Source organism: Monodelphis domestica, chromosome 1 (genome assembly GCF_027887165.1).
Source record: "Monodelphis domestica isolate mMonDom1 chromosome 1, mMonDom1.pri, whole genome shotgun sequence".
Lineage (NCBI taxonomy): Eukaryota > Metazoa > Chordata > Mammalia > Didelphimorphia > Didelphidae > Monodelphis > Monodelphis domestica.
The window spans coordinates 557,643,423-557,665,069 of record NC_077227.1 but is presented as its reverse complement, the minus strand read 5'-3'; the positions used below and the strand labels follow the sequence as shown (position 1 = coordinate 557,665,069).

Sequence of the window (21,647 nt, the reverse complement as noted above, 5' to 3'; positions counted from 1 at the left end):
TAGCAGGTTGACTAAACCAGTTTAAAGGTAACCAATTGGCTTCAGACTCAACTGTGAGCTAAATATCCCAGACATGTGAAGATTTGCCCCAGTAGAAGAGGTAGATTTGAGAACAATTTGAAGGTGGTGACAGCAAACTATAGATCCCTTTAGAGCTTAGTTAGCCATGTCAAAATCATCCAGTGTGTGGATGACCATCATCAGTCAGTTTGACTTTTGTCTTGCCATTAGACTTTCCATGACTCTGGTAGAGAATGGGGCTGAGGACTTTGTGTAACTCTGCTTCACTTAAATCCAATTTATGCACAAATCAAAAGATATTACAAAGTGGTGTCATTTTGTTCTTCAAGTAAGAAGAATAATGACCAACCAACAGCTTAGGAAACTGAAGAAGATAAATTTTAACTTCATTGCCCAAGGTGACAACTATTAAATGATTCTGGATTTGAACTCAGATCTTCCTGTTTTCAGGTTCAGTGCTCTATTCACTCTACTACATGCTTCTAGTCTTCATTCATAAATGGTTCCTGAGCTCACTTTTAATGGAAAAAATGTTTTTGAGTCAGAGGGAAAGATAGAATCCCTTTCTGGCAACAGGGATGACCATTTCAAAGACACTAAGATAAGAAATGGAGCATTCCATTTGATGAACACAAAAATGCAAATTGGCTGGATTCTAGAGTAAATTGGAAAAATAAGTAGAGAACACATTCGAGACCTGGGAAAGGAGGTTAATCATGATTACTACAGATATAAATAGTCAAGTCACAAGATGTATATTTTGGGAAAAGATAATACAGTTTTAGATTTATTTAGTTTGATTTGGAACACCTAGATGTAGTTACCATTTAGGCACTTTGAGATGTATGTCTGGAGTACGTTCAGAAGAGCAATCAGAATTGGAAACTGAGTTGTATTAATCATCTCCATAAAAAGCTACTTGGGGGAAGAAAAGTTACTGAAGCCATAGGGTAACTGAGATCACCAATGGAGAGAATATTTTCAAGTCTCAAAAGATATAATACAGTTTGTGGCTACATGAAGAGAATAGAGCTTCCAGGAATAAGAGGAAATAGTGCTGTGATATTCTACCTTGGTCCAATAACAAACACCCAGTGTTTGTGTTCAATTTTAGGCACCACATACAATCATAACCCTTGGGCTGGAAGGGCTGGCAGTCAGAGGCCACTGTTCCAATACCCTCATTTTACAGATGGGAAAATTGAAGCAAAGAGAGGGTTAGTGAGTTGCCCAGGGTCACACAGTTAATAAGTGTCTGAAGTAGTATTTGGCCCTTGTTCTTTCTAGCTTATCCACTACTCCATGCTGCCTCTAAAAGAATATCATTAGGTTCCAGAGTGAGTGACAATACATTAACATATTAAATGTGTTGTAAAGGCACCCTAGGACTTCCTTCATCCTTAGTAAGGGGAATGATAGCCTTCCCTCCTTTCATACAGTATTTTAGAAAGGTCATTGATAAGCTAGTCCAGAGGACTGAGTAGCACCCAACAAGTAGAGATTGAAGAGATAAATATTTTGGTTTAAAGAAAGGAAACTTCTTAAAATTAGAATGATCTGAAAATGAAATGGGCTGCCCAGGAGGCAAGGAGGTACCCCAGCTCCTCTACTTAGTTGGGTGCTAAGGAAATGAGTTCATGCTAAACAGATCAACTAATCCTGGAAAAGATTTGGGAGGGAAAAAGAGGAATGACAAATATTGGAAGAGTTATTATACTGAAAAAGGAACAGATTTATTCATCTGGACCACAGAAAATAGAACTCTTAATAAGAGATAAAAAGTAGAGATTGAAGAGATAAATATTTTAGTTAAAGAAAGGAAACTTCTTAAAATTAGAATGATCTGAAAACATGTAATGCCCAGTGGATTTACGTGTCGGCTATGGGGGGTGGAGGGGAGGAAAAGAAAATGATCTATGTCTTTAATGAATAATGTTTGGAAATGATCAAATAAAATATATAAAAAAATTAGAATGATCTGAAAATGAAATGAATTGCCCAGGAGGCAGGGAAGTACCCCTTGATGGAGCTCTTTCTAGCTAGAACACCAGTTGGTGGTTAGGACCTAGAAAGGATCTTCTTCAGGTGTGTGTTGGCTCAGATTGCTTACTGAGATCCTTCCAAATCCGAAATTCTGTAATTCTGGGAAGAGGGCCAAAGAGAGACCCTTGGAGAATATTCAATTTAAGGGGTCAGGAAAAGGTTGAAGAATAAGTGAAAGACAGTAACAACAAAACTATACAATGATCAACTGTGAATGGACTAGCTGTTCTCAGCAATATAATGATCCATGACAATTCCAAAGGCTTATGATGAAAAATGCTATCCATATCCAGAAACAGAATTGATGGCATCTGAATGCAGATCAAAGAATATTTTTTACTTGCTTTATTTTTCTTGGGTTATTTTTGTCCCTGTGTTCTTTTGCAACATGGATAATATGGAAATGTTCTGCATGATTGCACATATATAATCTATATCAAATTGCTTACCTTCTCAAGTTGGGAGGAGGGAAGGAAGAGAAATTTGCAACTCAAGATTTTAAAAACAAATGTTAAAAGTTGTATTTCACCTAATAGTAAAAAATAAATTTGTTTTTTTTAATGAAATAGACAGAAAAGCTATTAAAGAATCAGGAATAGAACAAGGCAAGTGTCATGTCTCTGAAGCAGAAGGAGAAAGTATCTAATGGGTCATGATCAATAGGGTAAAAATATAAAAAGAGTTCAATGAAAATTGAAAAAACTCAATGGATTTGGCAGTTGGGTCATTCATAACATCAGAAATTGCAGTATCAGTAGAGTCTGGGGTAGAAGCCAAAATATTTAGGTTCAGGAGAGGATGGCTGGTAAGAGATTAGAAGCAACAAATAAAGGTAACTTATTTCAACAGATTTCAAAGTAAATGGGAGAAGAAAAATAGGATGACAAATATACGGTGAAGAATGGCAACAGGGCAGCTACATGGCTTAATAGATAAGAGAGCCTAGAGATGAGAAATGGTAGGTTCAAATCTGACCTCGGATATTTCTTAGCTATGTGATCCAGGATGAGCCACTTAAACCCAGTTGCCTAGCCCTTACCATTCTTTTGCCTTACAACTAAGTTTAAAAAAGAATGTTTTTTTTTAAAGGGGCCAAATGAGCATTTTAAAAATGTGAATGAGGAGGAGCCAAGGATGCTAGCAAGAGCAAAGATCTCTAGAAACTTTGGCCATCCTGCAAACCTGTTATTATTATTTTTGCCCTGGTCTTGCCCAAACCCAGCTTTGTATTACCCTGACCATCCTCTTTCTTTGCTCTGAGAGAGCTAGAGTGATGGAAGAACTCCCACAACCTTGCCAAATGGATCCTCTGTAAATTTTCAGTTCTCCTTGATGACATCTACAGTTTAAGGTGGAGATTCTCAATGAGGGCAAGCCTGAACTTTCACACTTGATCCTGATCCCTTCTTTCTCCTTTAGTAGTTTTTCACTTTAATCATTCTTCCCTTCCCTACTTCTCCCTAATCTTTTTTATTTTTTAAATTTATTTACACCCTCACCTTCTAACTTAAGTGTCAAAACTATATATTGATTATAAGGCAGAAGAGCAGTAAGGGCTAGGCAAAAGGGGTTGTGTGACTTGCCCAGGGTCACACAGTAAGGAAGTGTCTGGGACCAGAGTTGAACCCTGGATGACCCATCTCTAAATCTGACTCTCAATCCACCAAGTCACCAACAGCATCCTCTCTCCCTAATCTGTACTACTCTCACCCTTTTCTATTGGTTCTTTCTCTGCTGCGAAGCAAGCCCAGGTTTCCCCAATCCTTAAAAATGTTTCCTTCACCCTATTGTCAAACCCAAAGGCCCAAAGTTTTTTATAACCAAATTTCTAGAGAAATCCGGTTATACTAATTTATCTTTATTTCCACTCACCTCACTGACAAGACTCAGTTCTGACTTCAACACTCAAAAGAAACTGCTCTCCAAGGTAACCAATGATTTCTCAATTTGCAAACATCATGATCTTTCCTCAATATCCAGGCTTCTTGATATCCCTGCAGTATTTGACATTGCTCACCACCACTTCTGGATACTCTTTTCCCCCTGGGCTCCCCCTGTGCCCTCCTCCTCCTAACATTCATTCTCAATCTCCTTTGATAGATCATTTATGATGCCTCATACCCCAACTGTCAGTGTCTACACGGCAAAGGTCCAGGGTCTCTATGTTTGCTCTTTCTTTCTCAGTGATCTATCAGATTCCATAGGTTCAATATTTATTCCTTTATAAATTATTTCCAGATCTCTAGATCCAATTTTATAGTCTCTCTCCTGGGTTTCAGTCAATTGCCCATTTTTGTCTTCTCCAATTGGAGGTCCTATAGACATTTTAAAATTGTCCAAAAGAGAATACATTTCTTCCTTCCCTTCTGAACACACCCATCCTTCAACTTGCCCTACTCTCATGTTTTCTACCTCATTGAACTGTGAGCCCGGGGGCAGCTGGGTAGCTCAGTGGATGGAGAGCCTGGCCTAGAGATGGGAGGTCCTAGGTTCAAATCTGGCCTCAGACACTTCCCAGCTGTGTGACCCTGGGCAAGTCACTTGACCCTCATTGCCTAGCCCTTGCCACTCTTCTGCCTTGGAGCCAATACACAGTATTGACTCCAAGATGGAAGGTAAGGGTTTAAAAAAAAAAACCATCAGCTCCTTGAGAGCAGGGTCTGTGTTTGCTTTGCTTTCTGTCCCCTAGTGCATAACACAGTACCTGGCAAACAATAAGCTTTTAAAAATTGCTTACTGATCCACTAAATGATTGAATTAGAACTCTCACCAAGCAAAATGATTGCCTCAAGAGGTAGAAGATTCCTACCACCAAGGCAACTACTACTCAAGTCATCAAGTGGTCATCAAGAGGCTGAACTATATATCTATTAGATATGATGTAGAGAGAGATTCTTTTTAAAAAAAAATTAGTTTGTCACACTAAAATACTTCTTAATTCCCATCCTCCTCTCTCCCTATTAGAGCTGTATCACTTGACAAAAATATATGTATATATAAAACTATGTCTTATTGATTTCCATTTATCAGTTCTTTCTCTGGCGATAGATACATACAAGTCATTCTTCAAACAGTAGTTCTGTTGCTATATATCATGTTCTCTTGGTGCTGCTTGTTTCACTCTTCATAACTTCATGTAGGTCTTTCTATGTTTTTCCAAAACTAACATGGTTGTCACTTCTTATGTTTCAGGAATATTCCATCATAATTACATGCCACAACTTGTTTAGCTATTCTTTTTTAGACAGAGATCAACTTGTATGACTGCTGAAGTCTAAAATTCTATGATTCTGTGAAATGACTCCCTAGTTCCTCTGAAATAGTCTACTAACCATAGCCAAGTGAACCCTCCACTGTATAAGAAAAGTGTATATAATCAGAGTTATAGCTTGAAGGGAACTTCAAGGCCATTGATAGTAAAAGTGATTTCACAACATAAGAAAAATGAATCATTTACGAGATAACCAATGTACATGCAAATATAGTCTTGGATCATTGCTACATAGACCCAATTTTATGCCATTTACTTTTCCCCCTCTCTGATTTTACTACATTGCATAAACATTTGGCAAAATATTTTCCTACATCATACAGAGAAAAAAAATGAAAACTGCTCATAAGAGTTTGCAACAAGTATTTCCTGTATTCCAAACATCCTGCTACAAGAATAGAATAAGCACAGAGATGGCCTATATCTAAAGGTACTGATATTTATCTTTTTTCTCATGGCTCAAGATATGTACCTATGAGCTCAGGAAGTCACTGAAATATAACTTTGATCCTTGCCTCAAGACTAATCTACCTAAATCATTTGCAGTTATTTAAAATGCAGCACCATGTATAACTTCAATTAATCATCAACTAAAATAAATGTCAAAACACCATTCAAGTAGCTGATAGGGGTGTTAACTTAAAACCTAACTATATGCTTTTCACAATTTAGTTCTAAATGAAAAGAGTCTATACCTAGCAACTGATCTTTGGGAGAAAGGAATCTTTATTTTTTCAATCCTTTCTAAGAAGTATTTCTTCTGATCTGATTCACTGATTGTTCATGCAAATGGAACTAAGCTTTGGCCTTTTGAATAGTGCAGTCAATGTGCTAGTCGTGAATCAATGATCTGCAATTATGCAGATTCCCATAGATTTGCTGACTCAGGTATTTTTAAAAATGGATCCATTTTTATGTAATATTTACAAAATGACTTCTCAAATAAGACTGTGCTGACTGGTACACATGTAGACACACACACACACACAACTCCAAACCAAAGGGCTGACATCATTTACGTCAATACAACCAACTTAAACCTAATGGGTACTTCATTCAAAGCCCTAGAATAACTGTTTAGCACTTACCTGTAGCTTAATAAAGGATATTTAGATTGATGTGAGAGATACAAAACTGGTGGGTGTGGGGGGAAATAACAATAGTCTCTGTTCTCAATGAGATTGCCATCTGGGAATGGGAGGCAGGAGGGGATAAAATCTATACACAAATGAAGGCAAAGTGGTTCAGTGTATAAAAAGCCAGGCTTGGAGATGGGAGGTCTTGGGTTCAAATTTGATCTTGGGCATTTCCTCACTGTATAAACCTGGGCAAATCACCAATTGCCTAGTCTTTACCACTCTTGTGTTTTAGAATTCATACTTGGTATTTATTCTAAGACAGAAGGTAAGGGTTTAAAAAAAAAGACATAGGCACAAATAAATAAAATGCATAGTAGGGACAGAGGATAATTACAGGCAGAATGCTCCAGGAAAATGTAACAAGAGTAATCATTTCCAGTTCAGAGGAGGAGGGAGTGGCACTTCAACTTGGCTTGGAAGAAAGAGAATTTCAAGAAATAAATATGATAAGCATATCTTCTCAGAATGAGGGATGGCCTTCAAATACATACCCAATGAAACCGGTTAGCGATAGAAATATAAGTATCAAAAAGACATTGGGATTTCAAAGTTCTCTCCATCGTATATAAATGTTTCTTATAAAACAGCATGCTATATACGATAATACATGCCACCTATAGATATAATTATTACTAACACAGAATTTCACAGAGCACTAAGTCGCTTCAAATAAACTACTTGTCATAGCAGGAAATCACTGAATACATAAATGTTAAATTACTTTTCTGAGTGATTTGAAATTTCCCAACCAAATATTACATTACAATTTGAAGCCTGTAAACACATTTTCACTTTTGGTTATTATTGTGGGACTATCTATAGCTAGGACAGATAATAACTGAGAAAACAAACAAGAAGAATATTTGGATTATCTTAATGTTACAGTCTTCTTTTGATTATTAAAATCAGTAGAGGGAAACGGACAGGAGATGTGCTAAGATAATTTATACTGATTTAAAATGTGTTGTTGATATTTATATCTGAATATGGATATTACATGGCTTCATAATACAAAAAAAATCAAATCATGCTATGAAAAAATCTGACTCAAAAATCAACTAGAAAATAATATAGCTACTGCTTTATTATATGGTAGAGGGGGAATATGATTGGGGATATAGACACTAAAGGAACAACCTAGTGCAAACATTAACAGCATGGAAATAGGTTCTGATCAAGGATACATGTAATACCCAGTGGAATTGCGCTCAGCAACAGGAAGGGCAGGGGGAGGGGAGGGAGGAATAGAGTATGATTTTTGTAACTAAGGTATAATGTTTTAAATTGACCAAATAAAATTAAAAAGAAAAATAAATAATATAGTTGCCCTTATCCTATCTGCTTGCAACCTGCTCACTCCTTAGAATAAACAGTATTATCTCCCTGACAAACACAAAATGTCCTCTTTTCAGGAAGAGTCTTTCCTTAGAACTAGGTAAGTATATATTTAGATTTCAAAGGGCTTCCCCACTGGACTGAAGAGAATATAGTGAGAATGTAGTCCAAGACAAAAGGTAATTAAGAAGAGCAGATATTACCTGTGAGGGCACTAGCTCCAGATTTAGAGGACTTTGGGTCATTCTCTCCTCTATAAATTAATACCTCTGTAACTTTGAACAAGACACTTAAACCTTGTTGAACCTCAAAGTCTTCATCTGTAAGATGAGGTAATAGACTAGTTGGCCTCTACAGTCCCTTCCATCTGTAGATCTCTGGTTCTATATTTCTCATATGAATTTTGATGCAAAAAAAAAAAATAGCTGACTGCACATTTTCCTTCCAAAATGTTAAATACACTATTATTGAACAAAGAATTTTCCATATTAATTTACTCATGGCTTGGTAATTTTCTACTCTAACACCCAACATCACCTGAAAAGGGGGAAAAGAAACTTTTTTAAGTTATATCAATATAGCCAATATAGATTTGAATATAAAAAGACGAGATTCAATCTTATTGCAAAGATGAATATTAAAAGGTAGCAAACATATTTTGCTTATGGAGCTGAGGATTTCTAGGAGCTTCCATGATAAAACCTCAAAGCACTATTCCCACCCATAAGACTGTGAAATCAAAAGCAATACCCAGTTAAATCAATCCAACAAACTGCTTTTTCACTTAGATCTGATTTGGGGCCATGAATCCATGTCTCAAATAGCTTTTCCTGAAATTTGGGAAATAAGAGGATTCTCAAAGTCCATGCCAAAAACTTGTCATTTTTAAGTTCACAATATACAAGAGCATAAGATTTTGAGCTAGAAAGGCCATTAAACAATATGTGGCTCAATCTTTTCATTTTGTGGAGGAAAAAATGAAGTCCTGAGAGGTTAAATGATTTTCCCAAAGTTAGAGTCAGCAAATAATAGATCTATAATTTGAACACAAGTCTCCTGTTTATACTACATTATGATCTCAGAAAAGGACTTTGTTAAACATGAAATCACTAGACCATTTTTAGTACCTACTATGAATAAAGAGTAAATAAGTATATATCGATAACTTTAATTTTTTTTTCTTGGACCAGGACAACTATTTCATTGGGAAGCTAGATGTCAGAGTAGATCAAATGTTTGCCCTAGAGTCAGGAGAATTCATCTTCCTGAGTTCAAATCAAGCCACAGACACTTAGTAGACATTGATCCTAGGCAAGTCACTTAACCTTTTTTGCCTCAATTCATCATCCCTAAAATATGCTGGAAAAAAAAAACCTCAAATGGAGTCCAAAAGTTGGACAAGACTGAATAATGACTGAATAACAATGTGATTTCATTGGTATAATAATAACAGGCATTTATCTAATGCTTTCAGGTTTGTAAAAGATTTTACATATGTTATTTCATTTGACTTTCATAAAAACCCTATGAGGTAATTGCTATTATTATCCCCATAATATTAAAGAGAAAACTAGGGCAGGTAAATTGACTTGCCCACAGAGTTAGTAAATGTCTGAGGCAGGAATTGAACTCAGGTCTTAAAATTTAGACCTCAAGACTAACACTCCGCTGCTCCTATTCTCTAGGAGCATATTCTCTCTACTAATGAAGATCAGCAACTCCTTACATAACATAGATTCTAATTTACATGAAAATTATTAAACCAATGTCATTAATAAGTTCGATTATGATTATGAGAATAAGAGGTCAAAATTTAGTAGTAGTACAGTTTCAGGAAGGAAGGGATTTGACCACTTAAATCCATCCAAAAAATATTTATTTAAGAGCTACTATACACAAAACACTTATACCATCTTTCTCCAAGAACTTTGGGGAATCAAGATGTGCATATAAGTAAATACAAAGTTCACACAAAACAAATACAAAGTAATTTCAGGAAAGAACAGGGACCAACAACTTAGGACAAGTTAGAGATGTAGAGTACAAATTACTAGCACCTAACTACAAATTGGTAGCACCTAAGCTCTGCTTTCAAGTGCCTTAGGGAATCTAAGCATCATGGTGTGAGAAAGAGCATTCCAAGGATGAAGGATAGACCACCAGTGAAAGCTGAGGAAGGTTGGGAGGTAGGTGCAATGTCATGAACGGGCAATAGCCAATAGGCCAGTCGGACTGAAATGGAGACTGTACAAAAAGTAATAATATTTTTTAAAAGACTAAAAAGCCAGAAGAATATCAGACTGAAGGTGAGTTTAACTATCAAGTAGAAAAATCTGTATTTTATTCCAGAATCATTAGAATGCCCTGAAGGGTTTGAATTAGGGGGTTGAAAAGGTCAGATCTGTGCTTCAAGAATATTGATTTGGAGTTGTATAGAAGAGTTGGAAAGAAGATAGACTAGAATGAGGAAGACCCATTAGAAAGCTATAGCCTTAACAGTGAAAAGAGGAAAGATCAGAAAAAGGATTCATGGCACATTTTTATTTATATATTCTCCATTTCTCTTACCATACTATTCTTTTTCCTATCAATCAATCATCAAACATATATTAAGTTCCTACTGTATATCAGGTCCTATACTAACTGTTGAGGAAGAAAATTTTAAAAAATAGTACACGAGTTCAAAGAGCTTACATTTTATTGGGAGAAGCAAAAAGTACACATGTAAGTAGATATGGTAGATGTTCCAAAAGTCTCGCTATAGCTTTAATTATTAAGCTTTTATAGCTTTCAGTTTTAGTAGCTTAAAATTGCACTGACTTTTGGAGACACCATGTACAATACAGTAAACAATAATAATTTTGGAATCAGTGTTCCATCGAAATCAGTATCAAAAGGATAAAGAACTGATTAAGTAAGATGTCAACACCCCAAGAAATCAGACATGAAAAGGCATTTTATTCTAAGTCATCATTTCTGCACAGTTGTTTATTTCCTCGGTTCATCTTCCCATTCTAAATTCCAGGAACTCCCTCCCCAACCTCAAAGTCCCATTTCTTTTCCTTGCCTGGATAATGGACTAGCATTAGGACTGGCAGTGATAGTCCAGTCCCCAGAGTATTGTTGGAATCATAGGTCAGCAGGGAAGATAATCTTTATCTAACTATGAGCTGCCATGTGGCCCATGAACCTTCTGTTTCTTCTGTAACTGATGTGTTTATTATTTTCTGATCAGTGATGAAGAAGTATTAGAGGTAGAATGACCAAGCTTTGACCTTTTGAGTTTTGAAAGTTTGGAAGAGACAGCAGAGATCTATCAGCCAAATCATGGAAAGGATTCAGCCCTGAGGAGCAACTTACTTGACCCAGCCAGCATTGGACTGGTCTAACAGCCAAGACACTTTGTCCTGTGAGCAACAGAGCAACTCATGAATCAGCAATGCTTCACCCCAAACTGAACAGAATAGTGGAATGAATATTTGTAGCAACTACTCTCCCCAAGGACCAAGGTAGTGGGGTAAGAATGTTTCTCTAACTCAGGGTGCAAGGAGGAATATAGTTGTACTTTGGTTCTTGTTATATATTCTCAGTAAATACCTTTTTATAAAAATTAATTAATGTTGGTATTATCAATTATATTATCAATAATTATCAATATTATCAATAATATCAATTAATATATCAATTATCAATTATATTGATATCAATTTTATTGAAAAAACATCAGTGAGGCCCTAATCATTGGTAAGAATATTAAAGGGTATACATGAGGTGAAGGCTTTAGCTGGGAGCAGAAGAATCCCACTGTCCTTCAAGGGTACCCATAGAACTCTAAGGAGTGAAATGTAACCAGCTGTGTACTGGGGCCCTGATTTGATAGGCTAAAAGAGTAAGTCTGGAATTCCACTACATGGGGTTTTATCAAGAGGACTCTACCAATGTAAAACACCTGAAAAAAATTAAGAGAGCAAAAATCTCAGAAGCTGCCTCTGTCAACAATAATTGGTTGCCTCTTGCCAACCAAAATCTCTTCTAGACATGGTGGCCAAAGATAGCGGTATAAAATACAAAGTCATTTGCCAAATATAGAGGAAGATGACATTAGATTATGAGAAATATTATCTTACAAAACAGTGAAAAACAGTTAAAGGAAAAAGCTTGACATGAGACTCTATGAGAGCAGATCACCCTGAAGATATTTGTGAATAGCATATATATTCACAGAGAAGAAATCAATGTAGAGGAAAGCACAATTTTTAAGGCACGAAATGTCAAATTTTAAAATCTCAAAACAAAAGTTTGTAAAAGAAAAGAAGATATGGTACTACAATAAATTAAAGATGACCAATAAAACATCAGCAAGTCATTAAATAATATAACTACTTTTCCCATCTCTATTATGGCTTTATGAGAATGGTCTATGAATGCATTGAGGTTGTCCTTGGTGAAAAGGATGGAAGGGAGCAGGCAAGCTTTCACAGATGGTTTTCTAAAACAGACTACATAGACTACATTTCACAGGCACAAAACCAACTAAGCCATTTTAAAAAACATCATATTTCACTCCATCATTTGTTGATTAGAAAGAAAAAAGTATATTCACTAGAACTTCAGCCTTGAAATCTTTCTCTAACAAGATGTCTCCCAAGCATATGTTACATTTATACAAGCATCAAATGAGATAATTTTGTTCATTCTTAGTTAAAAAAAATATCTATCCTCACGCTTTCTTCTCCTCCTACTTAGGTTTCAAAAATTTGCAGTCTAGCTCCCAGTATCACCACTGAATTAAAACAAAATGTTCTCTCCATGATTACCAGCAATCTCTTAATTCCTAAATCAAATGTCCTGTTCTTAGTTCTCATCCTTCTTGCCCTATCTGTAACATTTTGACAATATTTCCTCCCCTCCTGATTGGATAATTTCATTTTCCTTAGCTCTGGTGACAGTTTTCTCTTGATTTTCCTTCCACCCTCCTGACCACTCTAAGATTCCTTTTTAGGTCATCATTCATGTACTGCATCCTAACTATTCTGTCCTAGGTCATATATCACTACCTTTTCTCTCTTGGGGATTTCAGCTCCTCCCCTTTAGTTTACACAGGTAACTTTTAAGTGGCTCAGTCAACAGGGCTCCAGACCTGGAATCAAATCAATCAATAAGTAAGCATGTACTAAGAACCTAGGTACTGTGCCAAAGTGCTGCAGATATAAAAAAGAGGCAAAAGATAGTTTCTGTCTTCAATGAGCTTACAGTTGAATGGCAGGAAGATGAGTTCAAATCTAGTCTCAAATACTAACTATGGAACCCTGAGCACGTCACTTAACCTCTGCCTCACTTTCTTCATGTGTAAAATGGGAATAATAATAGCACTTACCTTCCAGGGTTGTTGTAAGGACTCAATGAGAGAGAGAAAAAAGTAAAGCACTTAGCACAACCTTGCATAGAGTAGGTTCCACATTAATACTAGTGATGATCATTGTTACTATTATTACCATTATTATTATCTATCCATATCCATCCTCTCCTAATATTCAGTATCACATCAGCAACTGACTATTGGGTTTGTCCAAATAGATGACCTATTGGCATCTTGAAATCAATGTCCAAAATGAAATTCATTACCTTGCCACCTAAATCCACCTTTTTGCCAAACTTCTCTGTTTCTTCTGAGGATGCTTCTGGCTTTCCAGTCACCCAGATTCATAACCTCCAAGTTAAGAATATCAAATTATTTACCAAATCTTATTGATTTTCCTTCCACAAAGTCTCCATGTAATCTATCTATTTATTTTAACTTACAGAACAATGACCCTAATTAAGACTCTCAATGACCTGAGCCTTTGCCATAGACTCCAAATCAGATTTCTGGTTGCCAATTTCTCCCTTCTCTAATTCATCTTCCACTTAGCTGCTGAAATTATCTACCAACAGAACAAAATATGACCATGTCACCATTCTCCTATTCAAAATCATTCAGTGGCTTCTCTTTGGGATAAAATATTCATCCCTCAGATCTGCATATGAAACCCTTCATAATCTTGATCTAGCCTTCTTTCCCAGGGTTAGTTCAAATTATTCCCCTTCACATCTAGCTAAATTAAATTTTTCTTTTAAAATTAAATCTTCTTTTTCAGGAACTCAGCATTCTTTCCTCCACCTCTCTGACTTTTTGGTTTCTTTTTAATGCCTGGAATACACTCCTTCCTTGCTTCTATTTCTTAGAACTCCTTCCTTTAGGTTTTACTTCATAAGCCTCCTTCTATTAGAAGCTTTTCCTGATCCCTAAATGTTTAATGTTTTACTCACTACACATTACTATGCATATTCTTTTTGTTTCCATGATATTCCCCACCCAGTAGAATCTATGTTCCCTCAAGGCAGGAATTGTTTTTTATTTTGTCTTAGTATATCCCCAGACCCTAGCAGAGTGATGCCTTCTAACTGTGTGACCCTGGAAAAGTCACTTAACCCCCATTGCCTAGACCTTACCACTCTTCTGTCTTGGAACCAGTATTGGTTCCAAGATGAAAGGTAAGGATTTAAAAAAATAAAAGCAATGGAAAGATATATGTTGGAATCAATGATGGGTACAAAAACAGCCTGAGGCAGTTTAGGGATGATGATACATGTGAGAAGTGATAGAAAAGATATTACCCAGGACATGTTTGATCAGAAAAGAAAGTAGGTCAGTTCTCTATCAAGAATGACATGCTGGGCAATCCATGTGTTATATTGGGATCTACCAAATATTAAAATTCACAAAGGAAAGTCTCCAGTATGATTGTAGATCCTTTATAAAGATTCCTAAAAGGACACAGAGATAGGGAAAGGGAAAGTTCAAAGGAGATAGATCCCTTAAAATCTTGATATAAGAATAAATTCTTCCTATAAGGAAATGACTATAATGTAAAAACAGAAGAGAACAATAAAAGTTTTCTTTAAAAAGACAGAGGCGGGAGCAGCTAGGTAGCTCAGTGGATTGAGAGCCAGGTCTAGAGATGGAAGGTCCTAGGTTCAAATTTGGCCTCAGATACTTCCCAGCTGTGTGACCTTGGGAAAGTCAGTTAATCCCCATTGCCTAGCCTTTACCACTCTGCCTTGGAATCAATACCGAGTATTGATTCCAAGATGGAAGGTAAGGGTTTAAAAAAAAAAAAGACAGAGGGCATGGACAAGAATCAAAGAGGATAAGTAGAAGGCTTTGCCACAGGAGTAAGTTAGCCCATTATCACTGAAATCATGGATCTGATGTATTTTTTTTTTTAAACCTTTACCTTCTGTCTTGGAATCAATATTGTGTATTGATTCCAAGGCAGAAGAGTGGAAAGGCTAAACAATGGAAGTTAAGTGACTTGCCCAGGGATACACAGCTAGGAAATATCTGAGGATTGATGCACACAGTGTATGTATTGTATAGATCTGTTCCTAACATTTTAACTATTCTTTGTACAACGTACCATGCAAACTTCATATCTTGATCATGATGCTAGTGCTTTTCCAACAGTGAAAACCTCACAAAATTTTAACACTACATTTTCTTTTTGCATCACTTATTAACCCCAATTGAACCAAAAATAATCTCAACTTACTTTAAAATATCTAAAATACAAAATTTATTTTATTCTGAAATTTGAAATCATCAAGTAGTCTCATGGGGTTTCTTTTATTTTAAGTGCAAAAACTTCCAAGAAATTTTTGGATTTCAAGATAAGAAGGAGACACATTATCACTACACTAAAACTCAAAAATTAAGTTCTAAAAGCTAGCAATCATTTTTTATAATGTTTTACTTTTTTACTGTTTTTCATACTTTAATTTTAAAATAGCCACTATGAATTTCTAATAAAAACATGCATTCAAAAACAATACAGCCTTCACTGTTTACAACAGTACCTAACTTTAAATATTAGAATATCACTAAATTGTATTGTGAATGCAGTCAAATGAAATATTCATGTTAAGTAAAAACATGCAAATTAATATCACACTTCTTAAAAAACTATTTAGGGAAAACTGTCTGGGTTTTTTTAAATAAAAAAAGAATGAACAGATATTTTTCCTGCTTTAAAATTCATTTCTTGCAAACTCTTTTCTGATGACAGCTACCCTGAATATTTCTTACACAGCATCTAAAGTCATTGTAAAATTTAACTTATACTTTGTGACAAATGAAGCAAATAATAAAATCAAATTATCTATTATTCTAAGAAGTAATATTAATAAGAAATTTTACCTCATACTAAAAAAATAACCAGTAATTGAAAATGACATTAATTTTGGTTATTTTGCCCTACTTTTCCCCCTCAAAATGTGTAATAAAGAAGTCTGCCAAGGAGGCATCTATTAATTATGCTTTTATATTAGCAAGTGAGCACCCCAAAGAGGGGATGATTATGGGTGTCTGATGGCAAGGGAGTGGGGGGGAGTGGAGGAGGCACCTGCTAGCCAATCAGATCATAGATGCCTTGAGTTCCTTAGCATTAATGGATTCTGAGGTGTGAGGTAAGAAGGAAAAATATTTTCCCAATTTAAAAAGTAAACATCAGTGATCTTTCCTCCAAAAGTGAACCAAATTCTTTACTTTGCAGGAGAAATACACACCCCTATTCTCAAAACAGCCTTACCTTCTTCTCTGCTTTGCAACTTAAGAGCTACATAACTTTAAAAGACATACTAAAAATACCACTTGATAAGTGGTGATACACCCGTAAATAGAAGATATTTGCTAGGGCACAATTCCCTAATGGGAGCTGAAGAGAACAATAGCGGAGGACTAAGAGTTCCCAGTCTCAGTGCTTTTGTAAGGGACTGCGGAACCCATTCCGGTGAAACACAATTCTCTGATCTAGCAATTCTGCTGATGTTGCCTGAGATGGCCAAACTAAGTTCAATGAGTCCTGGGAGTCCAGTATGGGATGAAAATCAAAAAAGCAAAAACCTTAACAAAAAAGAAAACAAACTTCTTTTTCCCACCTCACCCAGAGAAATCGACATTACGGATACTGAGGTTTTTCCTCCAAAAAGGAAAAAAAAAATGCATCTCCTCCCAACATATGCTGCCCAAAGTTGGACACGTCACTGAATACCCACCCCCGCCCCACTTCTGCACTTTCTGCTGGCTAGGAAACTCCAACAGCTTAGACACCTCAGGAAGGGAGACCCAATTTAGCCGGAGTGGAAGCACTCACCATCAGTGATCAGAACCCCGCTGCAGCTCAAATACCGCCAGTTTCTTAGAAGAATGACTTCTGCCAGCCAAGGGCTTCCCCTCTGGCTTCTTCTGGCTTCCTTCTCTCCTGTACCGCTGTGATTGCCTTAGCCACAGTTATCTGCTATGACCTGCAGTGTAAATGTGTTGAGGGTTCATTCTATTTAGTTCGGTTCAAATTTCTTACAAGGAGATCAACTGAGCTTACAAGGCAGCATTTTCTTCTCTCTCTCTCTCTCTCTCTCTTTATTCCCCCTTACTTGAGGACTCTGTGATTGGCGGGCTGAGGGAACCTCGTCGAGAGGCTATTGGTCGCTCTTTCTGCCTGTTTCCTTGCAGCTGGCTGGAAAGGGTAGGTCACTGGGCTGGGGAGCCAGCTTTCTCGCCTCCCCCTCCACCCATGCACATCGACCACATTCCTGAAAAGCCATGTGACCCACCTCATTGACTCCTCTTTGCACAGCTGTGGAAGGAAGCAGTGGGCTAGCTATGTCTCCACTTTCCCCGGCAGAGCCCCCCCAGATGTGCCAGTGGCTGCCTGGCATCCCTACATTTTAAGTTTAGTCCCGCTGATGGATGACTAAAAAGTTGGGAGCCTCTGGCTGTTCTTTCCCGGGATGAAGTGCTGACTGTCTTTACTGGCTCAATAATGTAGCTTTACCCACTGGGATCTGCAGTCATCCACAGACCTGGCAAGTCTCCAGGCTTTTGGAAAGCAGGACAATGACTTCACACACATTTTGGAGTTAATTCTAAATAAACAGGGATTTAAGATAACTGGATCCCTTTCCCCGGTTTCCCAGGCAATCTTATTCTGTGACCTTTATTGTGGCTATTATTATCATTATAATTATTATTATAGGTAATACAAAAGCAAAAGATCAAACAATCATAGATTTAGAGTTGGAAAAAGTCTTGAATTAACTAATCCAACCTCACTTTAAAGGAAGTTGAGACTAAAATAGGTTACTTGTCAGGTCTTCTGACTTAAAAAATCCAAGGTTCCATAATCCTCTCTTTTTGCAGATATGCAACTGAGGCCTTAAAAATTGAGTAATTTGACCAAAGTCAGTGAACTAATAAGAATATTGTATCCTAAAGTCTTAAATATTCTAAACAGAATGAATAAAAGTTCTGGAACTACATTTTTGTTATCTATAATTGCAACTAAATTTAAAGAGAATAATTTCTGGAAAAGTATATTAAACCTGTTTTGTTTTATTTATTTTGGAATTGAAACCTATCTATGGCTTAGTAGACAGATCTCAGTTTTCTCAGGCACAGAGAGGTTAACTGACTTGCCCCAAATCACACAGTCAGTAAATGTCTAAGGTGGAGTTTGAACCTAGATCTTTCTGACTGCAGGCCCTGCACTCATCTTCTTTCTTGATTATTTCTCTTTTTAAACTATAGGTGTGCTTTTCAAATTGGCATTTGCTAACTGCCCAACAGTCTCTATAAGTCAAATCAGTCAACAGGCAAGTTATTAAGCATTTACAATGTGCCAGGCAAAAAGGTGATGCCCTAAATTTCCATTCTAATGTGGAAAGAAAAAACATATAAGTAATTAGATACTTTCAAGATATATGTGGAATAGGATACTAGGTGGAACAGTGGATAGAGCACCAAGACTGGAGTCTGGAAGACCTGGTTTAAAATCTGGCCTCAGGTGCTTCTAGCTCTGTGACCCTGGGACAAGTCACTGTATCTCATTTTCCTAGCTAGACAGAAGATAAGGATTAAAAAAAAAAAAAAAACAAGAGGGGGCAGCTGTGTAGCTCAGTGGATTGAGAGCCAGGCCTACTCCAAGATGGAAAGTAAGGATTTTTAAAATAAAATAAATAAATAAAAAACAAGATATATGCAGGAGTAAAAGGAAGGTCATTTCAGGATGGAGGGAGAGCACTAACAGCTAGGAAAGTAATTCTATCAGAGATGGAATTTGAGTTGACTTAATTAAGTCAGGGAAAATAAGAGGTGGAAGTTGAGGAAACGGAACATGATGATGTTGAGAGATGATTCAATGCAAAGGCATTTAGTCAGAAGATGAAGTGTTTATTGTGTTTGAAGATCACTAATAGACCAGTGTAGCTTAAACGTAGAGTGTGTGGAAGGAAGGAAGTTTAAAAAGACTGGAAAGGTAAAAAGAAGCCAGATAATAAAAAAGCTTTGAATGCCAAACTGAGGTCTTTGTTTTTTAATCTAAGGATAATAGGGAACCAATTGGAAATTTTTTGAAAAGGGGCAGCCAAAAGGAGAACGATTTGGAAGGGAGAGAAACTTGAGACCTAGAAGACCTAATATGAGACTATTCCAATAATGCAGTCAAGAAGTGATAAAGGCATGTGCCAAGGTGGTGGCTGTGTGAATGAAAAGAAGGGAGATAACAAAAGAGATGTGAAGGGAGCAGTGACAAATTTTGAGATGAAAGCAAGGAGAACAGTAGCCCCAAGGTTTTGAGCTTGATTGGTAGGGAGGACTGTAGTACTCTTTACATGAGTTCAGAATTTTAGAAAAATTTATGGGGAAAGATAATGAGTTCAGCTTTGGACATGTCTTTGAAGTGTCTATAAGACATCTAACAAAAGTTAGTTGTTTATGCAGGACCAGAGCTAAGAAAGGCTGGTTAAAAAGATCTGGGAATCATTTGCAAAGAGATGATAACTGAAATTATGAAAATTGATGTGACATAGGAGATAATATAAAATTAAAAAAAGAGAAAATGACCCAGGAAAGAATCTTGAAGAAAACACAGTTAGTGATCATGACATGGATGAAAACCAGCAAAAAAGACTGAGAAGTATTTAGGCAGCTAGGAAGAAAACCAAGAGACACTAGTATCATGAAAACACAGTGTGGAAAGCGTATTTTTCTGCATGATCTCACATGTATAATTGATATATTACTTGCCTTCTCAGTGGGTGGGGAAGGGGATAGAGATAGGGAAAAAATTTCTAACTCAAAATTTACTTTTTTTTTTAAATCACTAACACCATTCTATATTATCAAAGGGAAAATAAAAATTGATCCCTCTGTATTATAGGAATTATGAGTAGTATTTAAGAACCAGTGTCTTACAAAGCTTTGATTTCAAGTCCCAAGTCAACACTGAATAATTATCTTTCCCATTTTATGAGGTGCCCACACCATACTCATTTCAATCTCTGTTCCACTCCTCTCTCCACACTTTACCTCCCTACTTGCAGCCTTCTCACCCTGAAGATAGACTGCCTGAAACCCTCTTTTCTAACTGGTGAATGGATTTCTGGCACAGACCATCATTTCATGAGAGATAGTCAAGTCATGCTCACCTTTAGACTCCACTGCTCACTTGATGGATTTCTCTACTTCTTACCATCAGGTTTGTTTGCAACTTTGCCCTTATGTGTCTTCCTTTTCTTTTCAGCCCTTGCATTCCCCTTTATGTGTTGCCTTCCTTGACTGTATTGTAAGGTCCTTGATAATAAGACTGTGTTTTTGCTTTTGTTTTTATCCACAACATTTAACACAGTGCCTACCATATAGTAAGCACTTAATAAATGCTTCTTCTATCTCTCTATCTTTCTATCTACCTATCTATTGGTCTGTCTGTCTATCTATCTATCTACTTGTCTATCTGTCTCTCTGTCTATCTAGCAATCTATGATCAATCAATCTATTATCTCTATTGTTGTCATTTTTCATCTCTTTGGACCTTAGCTTCCTCTATGTAAAATGAGGAGATTGAAGTAAATGATTTCTAAAATATCTTTTAACATTCCATAATCAAAGAAAAAGGGGAAAAAAAGAAGACATTTGCCCAGGACAAGACCCCAAATCTGGTTCTTGAGTTTGAAAATTCTTTTATATTTCTTCATGTAGACATTCTCCTTCAAATCAGACCCCTAACAGTAGGTGTCCCTAATCGTTCTGCCTTGGGCCCTACTTCACTTGGTTTCTTTAGACCCCATGGATTTCACTGCCAACTTTATGTTGATGATTCTCAAATCTCCCTTTCTTGCACCAGTCTCTCTGTTATCTCCAATCTCACATTCTTCCAAACTGCCTTCCAAACATCTGGAACTTAAACTCACTATGTCCAAAACAGAATTCATTATCTTTCCCCTTAAACTTTCCCTCCTTGTTACTTTGCCTATTTCTGTAGAGGGCAACAGACTTGCAGTCAAGGAGTCATGCTGGATCCCTCACTATCTGCACCCTCACCCCCATTCAAGCTGTTGCCAAAGCCTTTTTATCCTTTGCAAAGTCTTTTTAATAAACTCCTCTTCTCTCTGACACTGCCACCACTCTAGTGAAGACTCTTACTTCAGTAGCCTGCTGGTGGGTCTATTTGCCTCATGTCTCTCCCTTCTCCAATCCATTCTCTGGCCAGCCACTAAAGTGAATTTTCTAAAAGATAGGTTTGAACATGTCACCCCCTCTACTCAGTACATTCTGCTGACTCCCCATAGGCTACAGGAGAAATAGAAAATGCTCTATTTTGCCTCCAAAGCCCTTCATAACCTAAGGCCCTCTGACCTTTCCAGTCTTCTTACTCCCTGACACATACTTTTTGATCCTGTGACCCTGGCTTCCTAGCTATTCCAAGATAAAAACACTATCTCTGGGATTCCAAGTATTTTCTCTG

General features: G+C 36.8%; 1 protein-coding gene and 1 non-coding gene across 5 annotated transcripts in view; both read right to left on the bottom strand.

Moving 5' to 3' along the window:
- ARHGEF10 (Rho guanine nucleotide exchange factor 10) overlaps positions 1-17,698 on the bottom strand; it is a 242,570-nt gene extending 224,872 nt beyond the window's left edge. For all 4 annotated transcript variants that reach the window (XM_007476218.3, XM_007476220.3, XM_007476221.3 and 1 more), the window contains exon 1: positions 17,001-17,698. The gene's annotated coding sequence lies outside the window, so the exon portion shown is untranslated. The remainder of the gene's footprint in view (positions 1-17,000) is intronic.
- On the bottom strand, positions 1,335-1,463 carry LOC130456781 (U6atac minor spliceosomal RNA). The gene has a single exon (XR_008915818.1). It is a non-coding gene; the product is annotated as a U6atac minor spliceosomal RNA (small nuclear RNA).
- Positions 17,699-21,647: the final 3,949 nt, after the last annotated feature.